Consider the following 17,615-nt stretch of genomic DNA (forward strand, 5'->3'; position numbering starts at 1 on the left):
CCAAATCCTGCTGCCAGGGCTGCAGCCCTCACTATCCCGGGGGAAGCAGCCAGCACCCACACCAGGGATTCAGGATGGGCGTCTCCAGAGGATGGCCATGGGCGTCCTCGTGTCCCTGCAGCAGCACCCCCGCTTCAGCTCAAGGGGTTTAAGCTGAAGCAGTGCAAGTCCCTGCTGCAGCCCCCCGAGGTGTAAGGCTCCCTGAGCTCTTAATGGGCTTACGGAGCCGCTGGGAGCAGAGCAGCTCCCCCAGCGCCGCGCCCGGGGGGATGTACAGACATCCCCAGCTGGCAGCCCTGCCCGCTCTGCCAGGGGACACCGTGCCAGGGGACACTGCTCCGTGCCAGGGGACACCCGCCAGCCCCGTCCCAGAGCGCTCAGCCTTCTCTCTCCCAATCCCAAATCCCACACGCCTCCTCCTGCTCTCCTTCTTAAGGACATGTGAGTCCCCCAGCCCTACAGCAGATCCACTCTCCCACCAGCCTGGCACCAACACCCCCCTGTCTGCACCTGCAACCTGTGCCCCCACACTTGCACCCCACTCTGGTTTCTGCTCCACTCCTCACCCCATCATGATTGTGCACCCCCACATCTCGCCCTACACCTGCACCCCACATCTCACCTCACATCATCACCCAGGACCACGCTGAGACCACGCTGAGCAGGGAGTGCCTGTCACTGGGGCAGGACCAGCTGCAGATCTGGGGGGTTCAGACCCCCTCAAATTCAGGCTGAGGGTGAGAGGAGCATACACTGTGCAGCCCAGTAAGGCTGGAGGGGCCAGCATATCATCCCATGCCATCCCCGGGAAATCCTGTTTTTCCAAGCTTGGATCAAGCACAGTGGACTAGGAACATCAGCCGACACAAGCAGGGCCATCCAGGGAAAATCCTACTGGAAAGCAGTAAAACCCCATTCAGTAAAACCTCATTCTCAACCAGCACAAGTTTTGGGGAGGCAGCCCCTGGCCGGATGCACTCTGGCAGGGAAGGTTCTGCCGTCCTCTCCGTCCTGTTTTGGGGGTTTGGACTTTGTGCCTTTGGGTTTTTCCAGAGAGGAAATATTTTTAAAAAGAAAAAAAATAACTCCAAAACCTAAGAATGTTACTGAGCTCCTGTGAATTCCCTATCAGCTGCTGTACACGCACATGGCACAGAAAAATCCTTAGCAAATTCCTGCTGAAAAATAATAAAAAAAAACCAGGAAAACCCACCAAAGGCTGAGCTCGCCGGACACAGCACGCCAGGAGGGGCTGACAGAGCTGTTACGGTCTATTGGGCCAATAATCCACAAACTAAGACAGATTTATTGTACATGGCAGATCCTAACAGCTCCAAAGAAACCATCACTGTCTCCTGGCGCTTAAAATTCACTTTCTTGGGGGGAAAAAAAAAGGGCCAAAATATGGCTTTACGAGATAAGATGCGTGGTTGGACCATTCTGTGACAGGCAGAAGCCTGTGCAAACACATACACGGCTCTTTTTTTTCCTTGGTATATAAATATATAAAATATCTCCTCTTCCAAGGCAAGCACGACTGCATTACCCGTTGGAGCGCTGTCCTTACCACCGGATTACCCGGCTTGGTTTCACCTCCCTTAGCAAGATGGATTTGCAGGGATGTTGTTTCCGCCTCGATATTACTGATCAGAACCAGGGGGAGATAAAAAATCAAGTTAATTAAAGCTAAATTGAGCCCTGCATCCATCTGGCTTGCTGGGATGGGTGAGTTTGGGTCCCCTCTCCTTTGAAGGTGTAAGGATCTGAGAAGAGAGATGCTGGAAAGAAGAGCAGGCTCTTCCCACTGGCGTGACAGTGATGGCAAGCCTGGGATGCGGGGGATAGTTTGATGCTGATGATGATAATAAAAATAATAATATTTAAAAGGTCAGAGCTGGTGCTTTCCCTGTTGCTGGCAGACAGGACCCCAGCCAGCGTGGAGCAGCAGGCCAAGAGCGGGATCAGCCCGATCCCATCGGTAATTGCGGCGTCTGTTCGAATCTCCACGGCGCTGGAAATCACGCTGGGCCCGGCTCAGAGCTTCCCGGCGGCTGATCATATCGGGCGGGGATCAAAGAGGCTCAGCTTACGGGTTTAGCGCGCCGCTCGTCCCAGCCGGCGCTGCCGCCCAGGGGGGCCGGGCCCGGGGGGCCGCACACCCGGGATGCTCCTGGGAAGCTCCTGGGAAGCTGGAATGGTGCGTGGGAGCCAGCATCCCTCAGCGGGGCGATGCCCGGGGGGATGGCAGCCCGGAGCTCCCCCGGCACGGCGCCGGCAGGGTGGGTCACTTGTGCCGTGTGCCTGCCCTGACAGCCCCCACCGAGCCCCGGCTGCACCCCAAAGCCATCAGGGTTATGGGGGGATGAGCGAGCAGGCAACCAGGAGAGAGAGAAGGTCTTGGAGACTCCCACGGGCAGGGATGGGCGCAGGGACGGGGGTTTGCATGGATGGCCCAGCTGCAGACCCCGGTTGCGCCCCAAAACCATGCCGGGGGTGCGAGCAGTGGGATGCCGGAGCAGGCAAGGGCAGCAGCTTTCAGCTGCACCCGGAGCGGCGGAGCGATGCCCGCGGGCAGGGACGGGAGCAGGGAGGGGCTTTGCACGGATGGCCCGGCTCCAGCCCTCCGGCCGGCGGTGCGGCAGCGGGAAGGGATGTGCCGGGACTGGCCGGGTGGCTCCAGGGAGGGAGTCGAACGAGTAATTAGAGCAGGAGGCTGTGAGTCAGCAAACGATGCGTAACCTCGGCGAGGCTGACAATGAGGCAAAAGATGGCAGTTTCGACCGAGAGCGCCGGCTGAAAGGGCACATTTAGATATGCAAAAAGCAGCAACTCCTGACAATCGCAAGGCTGCGACCCGCTCGGCAAATAGTGCTGCTCTGAAGCCGCCGTCTGCCGCCGAGCTCTCGACGCCTTCCTCCAAAATCATTGTGAACAGAGACATGGGTGGGCGCAGACCCAAGCCCACGGAGCGAGGCGGTGGGGATGGCTCCCAAAAAAAACAACGGCCGGGGGAAAACACCGGGCAGCCGCTGCTCCAGCCCCCAAGCTGCCTGGAAAGTGGGATACAACCAGACTCGGCAGCTGACCTTGCTCCGGGTGCCCCGGGGAGAAGCAAGCGCAGCCACGGTGCACTCCAGGATGGATATTAAGGTTTGACTTGGAAGCAAACCCCAGCTCCAGCCACAGGCTCGTCCCCGCCGTTTTGGGGGGGTGCATCAGGGCTGCAGGCAGGTACAGCCGCCCTCGGCGAGGAGAGTTTAATTAACCCCGGAAAGCGATCGTTAAACGGCCGGCCCGGGTAATCGATGCGGAAGGGGCAGCTTTGCTGCCGAGGGACCATCTGCTCCGGGGAGCGATGGCGGCTCTTCGTCCCCTCCGTCACCCCGCGCCTGCCGGGAAGCGGCCGCCGCCACGGGGCAGCTGCTTTGGGGGCCCGATCCCGAGCTGAACCCCGGCCAAGCCACCCCCGGGGGATGGGAGCTGCCCCTCGCCTCAACCCTCGCTTCCCGTAAAGCCCCAAGCCCCAGAGCCACGTGATTTCCGACACGACACGGCCCCCCCGGCACAAAGCCCACCGGAGGGTCCTTCCAGAGCGAGGCATCCCCCCCGCCCCTGACAGGATGTGGCTGGAGCAAAGCTGGCCAGGATGTGGCCAAGCACCCTTCGCGCCCCACAGCTATTTTATTTTCACCCTTGAGATGAGTTTTATGGCAGTTTCAGCCTCGAGGGCTCAGAGGGTTTGTGTCTTTTGGAGCGCCCAGCCCCCCGAGCACACCTACGGCCGCATTCCCGGGAGAACACTCACAGGGATGCTCTCAGCATCCCGGCATCACCCAGGATACGTCATCCTGGCCTGGGGCACTGTGTCCCTTCCCACCCCTCAGCAGCCCCAGGCCTTTCTCCAACCTGGAATTTCCAAGTTTCTCCGTATTTCCACTCAATAAATGATAGTGGGTGCTCAGGAGCAGTAAGGCTGGGTGTGGTACATCTGCTCCCGAGGGACCCAGGAGCTACTCCCCACTACAGGGCACTGACTCCAGCTCTGGGATGGGGTTCCTGGGCAGGTGGACACAGGAAGACCCCTGACCCCTCACCCCATGGTCATCCCCCAGGAGAGCTATGGGAAGCAGCTGGGTGTGCAGCCAAGAATAGCATCCCAGCGAAAAGCCAGCCAGGGGATGGAAGAGTGTGATGTTGTCCTCCAGGATGGGACTTGGAGGGACCAGTGTCCCCAGTGGCATCCCTCTCCTGTGAGGAGACCTTCTGCCATCATCACGCCCTGACCAGCTCCCAGTATCAACACACCCTGGGAAGCCTGTGGGGCCATGACACTGCCATGACCCTGTTGGGGTGATCCAGACCCTGGCCATGGAGCCACAGGCATCCTCCTCTTGCTCTAGATCTGTCCCCCACCCATCGGGAGGAGAGGAGCATCCAAGGACAGGGAGAGCTGCACCCCCCAGGAAGAAAGGTCCCCAAGGATGCTTCCAGAGGAAGGGGCTGGCACAAGGAACAGGGTCTGGGACACACCATGACCCTGAGACCAGGAAAATCTCCTGTCCCATCCTCTCGCCTTGCCTGGGGCAGAGCGGATGGTGCAGCTGCTGCTGGCCCAGGCATGGGCAGGGTGTCACAAGGGTCCCCAGGCTAGCTGGGGCCAGCAGGGTTCAAGGTGACCTGCAAAGCACAGAGTGGGCACATGCCCTCCTCGCCCCATGGATGGAGGAATCTTGGGCTCCTCTTCACCTCCCCAGACCTGCAGACCCCTGGGAAGGGGAGCATGGTTCTCCCCACCCCGATGGCAGCAGCTCAGCTGGCAGGGGACAGTGCCCTTCCTCACACAGTGATGCCAGCTGGAGGGACACCCTGCTCCAGGCAGGTAGATTCCATTTCTGGTTGCCAGCACCTTTGGGAGAGCAGGCTGAGGCTCCAGCATAGATCTGGCTGTGTGGGCGTTTGCCAGGACACCCAGCACACCTGAGTTCCCAGGGGAACACTTAGGGATGCTGCAGGTACCCAGCATTAGCCAGGTACCAGCACCCAGCCCCTGGACACGGGGATGAGATGACCCATCTCTACCTGGGCAGGGATGCCCATGGCAGGCCTGTGGGAGAGCAGCCAGGACACTGTGGGCAGGAGGCAGCGGGGACACCTCGAAGAGGAAGGGGAATGCTCTGCTTCTGCTGCAGGAGGGAAACTGAGGCAGGGAAGGGGACCACACATTTTATACAGCAAGGAGACCAAGAGCCAGCTTTTCCTGATCCTCCCCATCCAGAGGCTCCTCTGTGCTGAGGACAGGGAGCAAAGACAGAGCAAGAACAACCTCCTGTCCCGGCACTGCCAGACCGCACTATGGGACAGGAGGCAGGAGCACACCCTCAGTGAGGTGCCCTCCCAGTCCTCTCAGGAAGGATCCAGCCCCTCAAACTAGGGCTCAGCCCCGGAACAGTGCTTAAACCACCCCCAAAACACTCTTCAACCTCTGAGCCAGTACTCAGCCCCCTGAAAAAGTGCTAAGCCACACAAACTGCTGCTTGATGGCCAAACTGGCTCTCAGCTTCCCAAGCCAGGGCTCATCCCCCCAAGCCAGCACAGAATCCCTGAGTAGGTGCTGAACACCCCAGACCGGTGTTTGACCCCTGAGATGGTGCTCAGCCCTCCAAAACAGTGCCTGACTCCCAGACAGTGCTCAGCCCCCTGAACCAGCCACTGAGCTGCTGACCAGACCCCAAACTGGAGTTCAGGCCCCAAAACAGTGCTTGAGCTTCAAGATGGTGCTCAGCCCCCCAAAACAGCAAGCCCCAAATCTGGCTTGACCCCCAGAACAATGCTTGACCACCAAACCAGTTGCCAGCTCCCCAAAATGGTGCTCAGGCCCTCAACCTAGTGCTGAACACCCCAAAATGCTGCTTGACTCCCAAGCCGGTGCTCAGCCCCCAAAAAGCCTTATTCCAAAGGAAGGGTCAACCACTCCACGGTCCTCCCCAGGGACAGCCCTTCCAGTTTCCTCCCAGTACACCTACTGGTCACATGATCCTTCAGAATAGCCCTGACGGGTTTCCCCAACTTCCTTTGCCCCTTCACCAGCAAAAGGACACCGGAGCAGCATGGCAGGGAAGCCATCCCTTCCCAACACCCTGGCTGTGGGAAGGGACACGTCCCTCACTCTGTGTTCTGGAGGGGAGCCCCTTGTCCCCTTTCCCATCATTTCCCAGGGGAGCATCACCAGCGGGATAGACTAGAGAAGATTCCCAGAGCTCTGCTGGGAGCCTCCCTGGCCCCAGAGCTATGGAGGGTAGGGGGCAGTCCCTGGTTATCCTTGGAGGTGGCTGCATGGTGGGAGGGTCTGTGGGATGCAGACCAGGGACATTGGGTGGGATGAGAGCACACCCAGTCTCACGGAGGACTTACTCCCAGTGCCAGGGTGCTTTCCAGCCCTATCCCTTGAGCTGCTGGCCTTTGGGATGAGCTGCTGAAGCTGCCCCCACACAGCTCAGTGCCAGCTATTTCCAGGATCAGGCTGGCAGTGGTTATGGATATGGTTGTCCCCCAAATCACCAACCACAGGCAGCCTGGGGATGCCCAGGGACTGGCCACCGGCCCCCCAGCTCCCCCATTCCCCCTTTCCCCCAGCTTTGTCATCTCCAGATCCCTGGACACAGCCCCCATCCCTGCCCCATCTCACATCCCTCCCTGCTGTCCTCCACCCCTAATCGAACTGGCTGCCGCACAGACTCATCCCAGTTTAATCTTCACGGTGCATCAGGCACGGGAGAAAAAAACACAACGATTTTTTTTTCTTTTTTCTTTTTTTTGGGTCTTAATCTTTACCTGGGGTCAGATTTACCAATCCTCCCACTAATCCTCCAACGCCTTCGCAAAGCAAAGGGCCCCCTCCTCCACCGGCCCCGCGGGAGCGAGTCCAGGAAGCACCCATAGCCCCAGGGTGCCTCGGGATTAGCACTCCAGGTGACTCCAATTTTTCCCAACGAGGTGGCAATTCATGTTTTTAAAGGCTTTTTTTATTTAAGCAATCTGAATGTGAGGATGGAGGAGGGAGATCACATGGTAATGGGGAGATAGGAGCAAAGCCTAGGGGTCTGGGCTCCCCTGGTGAGCTCAGATTTGGGGGAAATATTTGGGGAAAGGAAGAGAAACCACTTCTTAGAGATGATTCCTTGCCTCAGTTTACCCGTGTGGAGAGATGAAAGGCCACCCCCTCTCCTAGGGATTCAGATGGCACCAGCTGCCCCTGAACAACCTCCAGGACATCCCTCGCAAGGCAGGACTGGGAATGACCCCGGCCCTGCAGATGGGAGAATTAGGGAGCTGTAGATGTGGGGGTTCTGGGATCGCTGTGGATGGGGGGACACGGGGCTCTGCAGAAGCGGGGCAGGGAGAGCAGGGGGCTTTGTGCATGGGAGGCTGTGCAGAGAGGGGCAACAGGGGAACTGCACATGGGGGGACACGGGGCCCTATAGACAAGGGGACACAGAGCTTTGAAGAGGAAGGGACAGGGTTCTCAGCAGGACACAGGGACAAGGATGCCGGGAGGCAGGAGGGAACATGGGGCTTTTGAAGATGTGGGGTCAGGGGTCCCTACTGATGAGGAGACAGGGGGCTCTGTAGAAGGGTGGTGGGGGCTTTGCAGATGAGGGGACAAGGATGACAGGGTTCTGCACAGAAGGAGGGGACAGGGACCCCGGCAGATTGAGGGGGACAGAGGAGAGGGGTCCCTGCAGAAGGAGAGATCAGAGATCCTTGCAGATGGTGGGGATGGACAAGGGTCTTGCAGACAGTAGAGGGCCAGAGGGGCCAGAGGTCCCCGCAGATAGGGGAGACAGAGACCCCTACAGACCTGCCCTTTCCACGCCAACCTCCTGCTGTGCCCCCCCACGGCCAGTCTGTGTCCCCTCATGGCAGGGCTGTCCCCCTCACTGTTGGGCTGTGTCCCCACTCACGGCGGGGCTGTCCTCATGGCGGGGCTGTGTCCTCACTTACGGTGGGGCTGTCCCCCCTCACTGTAGGGCTGTGTCCCCTCATGGCTGGTCTGTGTCCCTACGGTGGGGCTGTGAGGCTCTGTCCCCATGGCGGGGCTGTGGGGCTGTGTCCCCTCCCGGCGGGGCTGTCCCCATGGCGGGGCTGTGGGGCTGTGTCCCCTCCCGGCGGGGCTGTCCCCATGGCGGGGCTGTGGGGCTGTGTCCCCTCACGGCGGGGCTGCCCCCTCACTGTAGCGCTGTGTCCCCTCATGGCGGGGCTGTCCCCATGGCGGGGCTGTGTCCCCTCACTGGGGGCTGTGTCCCCTCACGGCCAGTCTGTGTCCCCTCATGACGGGCCTGTCCCCAGTCACGGCGGGGCTGTGGGGCTGTGTCCCCTCACAGCGGGGCTGTGTCTCTATGGTGGGGCTGTGGGGCTGTGTCCCCTCACAGCGGAGCTGTCCCCATGGCGGGGCTGTGGGGCTGTGTCCCCTCACAGAGGGGCTGTGTCCCCTCACTGTGGGGCTGTGTCCCCTCCCGGCGGGGCTGTCCCCATGGCGGGGCTGTGGGGCTGTGTCCCCTCACAGAGGGGCTGTGTCCCCTCACTGTGGGGCTGTGTCTCCTCCCGGCGGGGCTGTCCCCATGGCGGGGCTGTGGGGCTGTGTCCCCTCACAGCGGGGCTGTGTCCCCTCACTGTGGGGCTGTGTCCCCTCCCGGCCGGGCTGTCCCCTCACTGTGGGGCTGTGTCCCCTCCCGGCCGGGCTGTCCCCATGGCGGGGCTGTGGGGCTGTGTCCCCTCCCGGCGGGGCTGTCCCCTCACTGTGGGGCTGTGTCCCCTCACAGCGGGGCTGTGTCCCCTCACTGTGGGGCTGTGTCCCCTCCCGGCCGGGCTGTCCCCAGCTCTGCAGCGGCAGGGGCCGCGCACACAGCCCGTGCTGGGTGTTGTACCGGTTTCACTGGGCGGAGGCGGGGGCTGCCAGCAGCCGTGCCGGCCCCGAGCCCCCCGGCGGCGCGGGCCGAGCTAACCGGTTATGGCAGCGCGGCCCCGCCGCCACACCGCGCACGCTCGGCCGCGGCCGGCACCTCGCCGCGCCAGCCTGGAATTTGCAAGCTGTCCTGATGCATTAAAGCGCAAACGCCTGGCGTCCGGCTCCCGGCCCTGTGCCCGGCTGTGCCAGGCCACGGCATGCCCTCCCCGGGGACGCCGGCTGTCCCCAAGGGCGCCCAGAGCCACCATCATCATCTTCATCCTCCACGGTTATTTTTTTTCCCCCAGCTCCAGCTTCCTCCCCTAGAGGAAGGCTCGTGCTGTCACCGTGGTGAGGCAGGGGACACCAGGGACATCGAGAGCGGAGGGTCCCCAGCAGTGCTGGCCCTGGGAGCAGGCAGCGCGAGTGACAGCGGAGCCCCATCCAGCAAGCAGCACCTTGTGCCAACCAGGGCATGGAGGGAATGGGGAGACACAGACCGACACGGATGGACGGATGGATGGGATGCTCTGCTTGCCATCCCAGGGACAGAGGGATGGGACCCATAGCATCTCTGCAAGGACCACACTGGAGAGACAGATGCCTGCAGTCCCCTTGGATAGCATCCATTCCCTGGGGACACCAGGATCCGCCCTCCCCTGCACCCATTCTCACAGTGCACTCCTTGCACTGGGTATTTCCCATGGATGCAGGAGGGAAAGGCGGGGAGGGACAGCCCAGCCTGGCACTCGCAGTTCAGTGTCCAACCAGCACCTACCATCCCACATCCCCCACCCTGATGCCTTTCAGATTCCCTGAGACTCCCCAAGACCACTATCACATGTGCCATAGGATCACGTCCTGACGGGACTGAGTCCACTGTGGGAGGATTGGGCACCTGCCAAGGGTGGGGGCAGACGGGACACCCCAATCCCTGGCACACGCTTGCCCCTCGCCCACGCAACCAGTGATGCTCCCAAATCATTCCAGAGCCCAACACCCACCCGGTGGCCAGCAGGACACATTCATTCCCCAGACAGGCAGGAAGGGCTCAGCCGGCTGTGCCAATCCCAGCCAGCACGGGGCAAACAGCAGCGGGATGCCCGTGGGAGGAGGGAACGGCAGCCGGCTGGAATAGGAGTGTGAAGAAACGGCTCTTGCGTGCTCTGTCCGGAGCCGGCTAACGAGGCCATATTTGAAATGCTTCGCATACCTCCGGTCATCAGATTAGTGAGATGCAGAAGGTAAAGCAGAGGGCAAGAGGAGCGCTCCCGGCTCCCAGGCAGGATCCTCGGCCGCCGCAGCAGCCAGCTGGGAACTGGGGGAAGAGTCCCCGGCTGGCAGCGGGGCACAGGCAGAGAGCGGCCACGGGCACCCCGGGGGCGATGGGTGCTGGGATCTGCCTCCCTGCTCCGATCCCAGCAGGGCACGATGCAGAGGTAGAAGGGAAAGGTGGGGAAGGATAACCAAACGTGCTGCCACATGTCCTGGCCACCAGTCACTGCCACCTCCCCATGGCCCAGATGAGGCCTGGACCTGCTGAAAAACCTTTCAGCATTTTACAGCGGCTTTACAGGAGAGTCAGAGAGAGACTTTTCACCAGGGTTTGTCATGGCAGGACAAGGGGCAAGAGTTTTAAACCAAAAGAGGAAAGTTGGGGATTGGATATTGGGAAGAATTCTTCCCTGTGAGGGCGGTGAGGTCCTGGCACAGGTTGCCCAGAGAAGCTGTGGCTGCCTCATCCCTGGAAGTGTTCAAGGCCAGGTAGAAGGGGGCTTGGAGCAGCCTGGTCAAGTGGAAGGGGTCCCTGTCCATGGCAGGGGTTGTAACTAGATGAGCTTTAAGGTCCCTTCCTGCCCAAACTGTTCTAGGAGTCTACAGGAGGAGCAAGATCCCAGAGCCTCCAAGCATCATCTGTGGGCACAGCTCACTTGCCCTTCCCAAGGCATCAAATCTGCTTGGGCGTGAATGGTCCTCCCTGGCCCTGCTCCAGGTCCAGGAGGGGCAGGAGAGCAGGAAGCTGCCTCTGAGCAGCAAGTGGGTGCAGAAGAATAAGAGTTCTGACAGGGTAAGAGCACCTGGATCTGCAAACACTTTGGATCTTTTGGGGTTGGGATGTTCCACTGAGAACATCTCAGCCTTCAGCATGTTCAAATGAGACACTGGGCTTGGACCTGGACCCCAAAATTGCATCTCTGAGGGAGAGAAAGAGGCACAAAAACCATAAGGGCAAGTCCTAGCAAAAAGAAGTGAGAACCACTGACACCAAGACCCCTGGGGACACCAAGAGAGAACCCAGAAGCTGAGTAGATGGAGCTGCATTGCTTGGTTGGGCATGAACAACAAGTCCACATGGAAGACTGTGGGTGACAGATATTGCCCAGATTTCCCTACAAAAAGCTGGAGCACAGGCATGGGCTCAAGGCAGATCTGCCAAGGCAAAACCAAAACATCCATCAAACGAGGGCTGCTTCCAACCACAGTCAACCACCCACAAACCAGGAGGTGATCAGGGACAGCAGCACCAGAGCAGACCAGAGGGGAACATGCCCAATGTCATCACACCTGAGCACAAACCCAGCCCTCATTCCAGCAGGCACCATACCCAAGGAGCTCAGCATGTGCTGGGCAAATGTATGCCAGGGTCAGCTGAGGGTATCATGGGTGGCAGCAGGCACCAGAACCCACTGCAGTCACTCACAGGGCCAGGACAGCATTGTTCCCAGCCTTGCCACCACCCCAGGTGACAATCAGACCCTGGGAATGAAGCCCATCTCAGAAGTGACCCAGAAATGACACGGTACATTTCGCCTCGTGGGCAGGTCCCACCCATCACCCACACCGTGCCCCCACCAAAATATCACAGGGCTGTCACAGGGCAGGGCCAGTAACCCGAGCCCTTTTCCAGCTCCCACCTCTCGGAGCTGGGAGGGTGGAGATGGAAAAGCACATCCTGCTTGGAAAATCAGAAAACAGCTTTTCTTTTTTCATTCTTTGCCACCACTTCCAGGGTCACAGCCGACACACATCCTCCCATGCCCAGGCCACCACACTGTCAGCATCACTGTGGGGAGGTGATGCAGCCTCATGTCCCCAGCACAAAGGATGTCCTAGCTCAGGTGATGGAAAATGCTTTGGTACCAGTGACACTGTTCCGGGACAAGGACATCGAGCCAGGCCCCCATATCCCAAGGTGAGCTCATAGCTTGGGAACCATTAGTCCAGTCCCTTTTCCATGCCATAACCATGGATGGTGGAAACCAGGGACACCAAGGAAAACCTCCTGACCTCAAAAATCCTTTTATCCACATAATCACAGGCTGCCACCCATGTGCAGCACAGGCTGTCATCTCAGACCATCTACACACTCCACCTGCTTGCAAGCCATGGGAAAAGACAAGCAGGGAGGAAATCACTCTAAAGATATAAGGGATCAGCACTCCAGCACCCCAAAAGGAGAGACTATAGGGTGGGCACATCACCAGCACTGAGATGTTGACAGACCCCAAAGCCTTTTGACTGTGGATGTCAGGTGCCTGAGGGCCTGTGGCCAGGGTAAACTTGCCCTTTGGACTTTCCCAAAGGCAAAGGGACCCACAGGTTGTCCTCAGCCACTCACTGGGGTCACACTGTCCCTCTGCCTGCTGTCCCTGGAGCTCTCCTGGGGCTCCAGCCCCATGGGTGTCCCAAGGGACACAGGACATGGGTAGGGATGCAGGCTGCTCCTCACCCACATGTCCTGATGCTCCCCAGAGGGCCCCCAGGATGGCAAGTCCCAGCCTCCCCACCATGACATGGCCCTCTGCTGAAGGCAAAGGCAGCTGCAGAGCTATCTCCAGGGGAGAGCCACTGCTGAGCAGCAGCCAACTCACATTGCCTCCACTCCAGCCTGGCATTTCCCACTGGGCACCTTTGGAGGTGCTTCCTCCTCCAGCCACCCCTTTGCCCACAGGCTGCCTCCCTCCTGCCCTTCCCACACCATTACTCCCTGCACCAAATCACAGAATGGTTTGGAAGTGACCTTAAGGCTCCTCTCCTTTCAACCCCCTGCCATGGGCAGGGACACCTTCCACTGTCCCAGGTTGCTCCAAACCCTGTCCAATCTGGCCTCAAACACTTCCAGGGATGGGGCAGCCACAGCTTCTCTGAGCAGCCTGTGCCAGGCCCCGACCACCCTCAGTGTAAAACATTTCTTCCTGTGTACAAGTTAACCCTGACCTGTTACAGTTTAAAACCCTCACCCCTTGTCCTGTCACTCCAGGCCCCTGTCCAAAGTTCCTCTCCAGCTCTCTTCAAACTCCTCTGAGCACTGGAAGGAGCTTCAAGGTCTCCCTGTAGCCTTCTGTAATCCAGGCTCAGGATCCCCAGCCTGTCTCCAGAGAAGAGGGGCTCCAGCCCTTGGACCATCTCTGTGGCATCCTCTGGACCTGCTCCAACAGGCCCCACATCTGTCTGTGATGGAGACCACACAGCTGGATATGGTGCCCCACAGGGGTCTCACCAGAGCAGAGGGGCAGCCCCCCCCTCCTCACCCTGCTGCCCGTGGTGCAGCTCAGGGTACACCCAACTTTCTGTGCTGCAGGTGCACAGTGCTGGCTGTCATCCCATCTGTCACCCACCAGCACCCCCCAGTCATTTTCTGCAGGGCTGCTCCCAGCCCATCCATTCCCCCAGCTCTGCTGGGGCTCTCCCCACACAGGTGCAAGATCTTGCACTCGGCATGGTTGAACCTCCCATCTTCCTCTTTCCCCATCACCTGCCTGGCAGGAAAACAGCCAGTGCCACACACCACCTTCTCCAGCTTCTCCATCCTTTCCCAAGCCACCACAGCCCATCCATTCTCATGTCCCCAAGTGGATGGAGGGCCAGCCTCTTCCTGGGGCAGTGGCTCTCATCCTCCTCCCCAACCTGGAGGAGTTTCAAGAGCACCAATCACTTTGGGGACACCCATGCTCCATGCCTGGGCTCTGTGCAGAAGGGGGGCTGCAAGGGGCAGCAGTGATTATTGAGAGTCCCACAAGACACCCCGTGCTCCCAGGAGTCAGAGTTGAGTCAGGGGAAAAGGAAAGGGAAAGGAGAAAATAAAAAAATAACCAAGCCTTTTGAGTGCAATATTTTAGTTGAGCACCAGAGCATGAGTAAAGGAGGGAGCTTTTCGTGGTCTGGTGAGTTTAAGCTATGAGCTGAAAGTTTAACTATTAATACACTTAATCAAGAGGTTGTTCCTACAGCTGGGATTTGGGAAAACAAAACAGGGAGGCAGGAAAACGGCGGCACCCACTGTGGCCACTCCGGGGAATGTCCCTGCCGGGAGAGGTGGAGGGTCAGGGACCAGCTGGGGCTGGATCCAACCTCGGACAAGCCTTGCATGGACACACCAGGAGGTGCCAGGCGCTGGCTGCGAGGGCCAAGCACCCTGGACTCAGTGCCTCACACAGGAGATTTGTCAGAGGGGACAGTTTTGGGGAGGGGACGTCACCCCCAAACCCTGCAGCATCCCCAGGTCACAGACGAGCAGCACCTGCACTGCTGCCACCTGCCTGGAAAGATCCTGCTGACACCAGGGGATGGCGGTGGGCGAGGGACCCCCAGGGTCGGGGATCTCCGAAACACCCCCCACACCTCCACAGCGTCTCCTCTGGCACAAACCTCTGCCCCAGAGGAGGAAGAGGAGGGACAGGCTGAATTTTGAGGTGTAGTACCCAGAGCTCCTCTCCTCTGCCCACCCACCTGGTGTCACGGGCAGGAGGCACAGGGAGGTGCGGGCAGTGCCTGGCAGCGCGGCGCCGGCTGCCCGCATCCCCGCCACAAAATCCATGTCAAGGACGCCTCGGCCGGCTCCTGCCGCTTCCCACCGAGGCAGGGGGGAGGACACGGGGACATTCGTGGCGCCCGGCACAACCCCCCCACCCGCTGCCTGCACATCCCGCCAGGCAAACAGCCCCCCCGACCCTGCCCCCGGGGCCACCGAGCCCCGAACGGCGCCGGGACCAACTTCTGAGCGGCACCGGCGGGTCCTTTGTTACTTTGCTTTTGTTGTCACACGCCGGCGCGTCCCCGTCCCCATCGTCCCGTCACCGTGTCCCCCCCCCACATCCCTCCCACATCCCCCCCAGGCGGCGTCCCCGAGGTCAGGGCGCGACATCTGCCAGCGCGACGGGGCGACGCCGGTACCGGCACCGGGGAGGGGGGCGCAGCGCCGGGGGCATCTCCGGGGGCAGCTCCGGGGCTGCCCCGCGCGGGGACACTTGGGGTGACACCGCCACCGACGGTGACGCGCTGCGGCGGCCCCGCGGGGGCCGCTGGAGGAGCCGTTTCCCCGAAGCTTTTCCCGTGGGGAACGCGAAGGACGGACGGACAGACGGAGGGACGGAGCGAGGTTTCCATGCCTACCAGCGCTCCCGCTGAGCGGGACCTCGGGGAGAGTCACCCCCCCTCCCTTTTCCCATCCGACCCCCCACGCCTCGGCCCCGCCGGGGATGCAGCGCAGCCCGCGGGCAGCAGCGGGGGCCGGGGAACGCTGGGGGCCGGGGCGGGCGGCGAGGCCGGAGGGGTCCCCGTCCCCCCGCAGCCCCAGGTGCGGCCCCGCCGCCGGGCTGGGGGCCGGGGGGGCGCGGACAAAGCGGCACAAAGGGGCCGCTGACACAGCAGGGCCCGTTTCCAGAGAAACAAAACTTCCGCCGGCCCCGGCTCCGCGCCCCAGGTAGCCGGGATGGGCATCCCCCCGCGCCCCCCCAAAGCCGGCCTCACCCGCCCTCCCACAGCACGGCATCCCCCATCATTCCCCTGCCCCCCCCGGCTGGGAGCGGCGGGGGGTGAAGGTTGCCCGGCCGGGTCAGCGCACACGCGGGGCCGGTACCGCAGGATGTGTGCGCAGCTTTGTTTGTGCGTGGGATGGCCCCCCACAAGCCCCATCCCACCCCCTAACCCCCCATGCCACCCCCCCATCCTCCTCTCCCCAATCAATCATCCCAGCAAAGAATAACCCGACCCGAAGCAGCCCCGGCCCCGCAGGAAAGACGCTGCCGGCTGCGGGATGCGGTGGAAAAAAAAATAGGAATAATAAAATTAAATTAAAAGGGAAAGAAAAAAAAAAAAAAAACGAAAACAACAACAAAAAAACCCCAGCAAAACACCCCACATCCCCGTGGGGCGCATGGGGCCGCGGTTCGGCGGAGTTTGAGGCCGTAATTCCCAAATTCGGTTACAATCCACAGCCCCCACGGTGGTTTTGGGGCTGGTGACACCCACGCCGGTGCGAACGAGAGACGTTCCACGGTGCGATCGCGGTGGCTCGATGGGTGTCTGGGTGCGTGGGGCACCCTCCCCGCCGCGGGTGGAGGGACCAGGAGGTTTGGGAATCCCAAAACCTTCTGACGGCGAAGCGGGGCAGGGGGGGGCTTCGCTGGGAACGGGGGGATGATAAAGTTGGGTGAGTTGTCGCACATGGCTGGGCGATGGCGAGCGGCGCCGCTCCCACGGCCACCCCGCGCTCGGGCACCGGCGGCGGAGCCAAACTGCCGCGGGAGCCCGGCGCACCCCGGGCAGGCGGCGGCGACCCACGCGCGGACACCGGCGCCGGGTGGGGGTCCCCCCCGCGCCCCCCACGCCAGCCCCGCCGCGGGTGGCAGTGCCAGCCCCGCTGCCCACCGCCTCCCCCCGGCGCCGCCGCCCCCGCCGCCCCCCGGCCCCGCCGCCACCATTGTCACCCGGGAAACCACCGGGCGCTGCCGCGGCGGTCCGGGGCGGCGGGGGGAGACGTAGGGGGGCTCACTCCATCCCTCCCCACGGCTCCCGGCGCATCCCCGCCGGGCTGCGGGTACCGGCAGCGGGGTTCAGTCGCACCGAGAAAAACTTTGCTCGTTACCCCGACGTTCCCCCCCACCCCCGCTCCCCTCCCATCGCCGGGAAGCGGCGGGGCCGCTCGGGCGCCGCGCAGGCAGCACCGGCCGGGCCCGACGCGGGCAGGCGGGCAGGCGGCCAGCTCCGGCCCCGCCGCCGCCGCCGCGGGCAGCCCGGGCACGGTGCCGGGCAGCGGGGCGAGCCGCGGATCCCCCCGCCAAACTTTTTTCTTCTCCACCACCTCCCCTTTCTCCGACGGCCCCCCGACACCCCCCACCCCAACTCCGCCGCCGGAGCGCCCCGGGGGCCGGCACCGACCGGCGGTCCGGGAGCCGCCGCGCTGCGGGCAGCGCTGCCGGGAGCGGCGGGGGCTGCCCGGGCGCCGGGAAAGGGGCAGGAGGGGAAGGGAGCGGGGTAGGGAGGGGAGGTCAGCACCTGCCCGGGGCCGGGGCCGGGGCCGGGAAGCCGAGGCGGGCTCGGTGCCTCGCCGCCGCCGCACACCCACCTCCACATCGCCGCTCGCTCTGGGAGTGCGCAGCCCCCGCTCCGCGCTGCACGGCGCTGCCGCCGCCGCCGCCGCTGCCCGCGGCTGCCGGCAAAACCCGGACCGGACCGGGCCGAGCGCCCCGCGCCGCCGGACACCGCGACACGCCGCGACACGACACGCCGCGCGCGCCCCCCGCCGCCCCGCGCGCGCGCCGCCCGCGCTGCCGAACCTCCCCCGCCCCGGCTCGCCCGACCCCCGTCACCGAGCGGCTACACCCATCCCCGGGGGCCCTGCCGCCCCCACGGGTGTCACCCCGCTGGGCCGGCTGCCGGCCGAGCCCGC

The 17,615-nt window shown here is 62.2% G+C and overlaps 1 protein-coding gene across 1 annotated transcript in view; it reads right to left on the reverse strand.

Moving 5' to 3' along the window:
- Nucleotides 1–17,382, reverse strand: part of CXXC5 (CXXC finger protein 5) — a 36,989-nt gene extending 19,607 nt beyond the window's left edge. Inside the window, exon 1 of the mRNA XM_066328924.1 lies at nucleotides 17,292–17,382. The gene's annotated coding sequence lies outside the window, so the exon portion shown is untranslated. The remainder of the gene's footprint in view (nucleotides 1–17,291) is intronic.
- Between the last annotated feature and the right edge of the window lie 233 nt (nucleotides 17,383–17,615).

Source organism: Sylvia atricapilla, chromosome 14, assembly GCF_009819655.1.
Source record: "Sylvia atricapilla isolate bSylAtr1 chromosome 14, bSylAtr1.pri, whole genome shotgun sequence".
Taxonomy (NCBI): Eukaryota; Metazoa; Chordata; class Aves; order Passeriformes; family Sylviidae; genus Sylvia; species Sylvia atricapilla.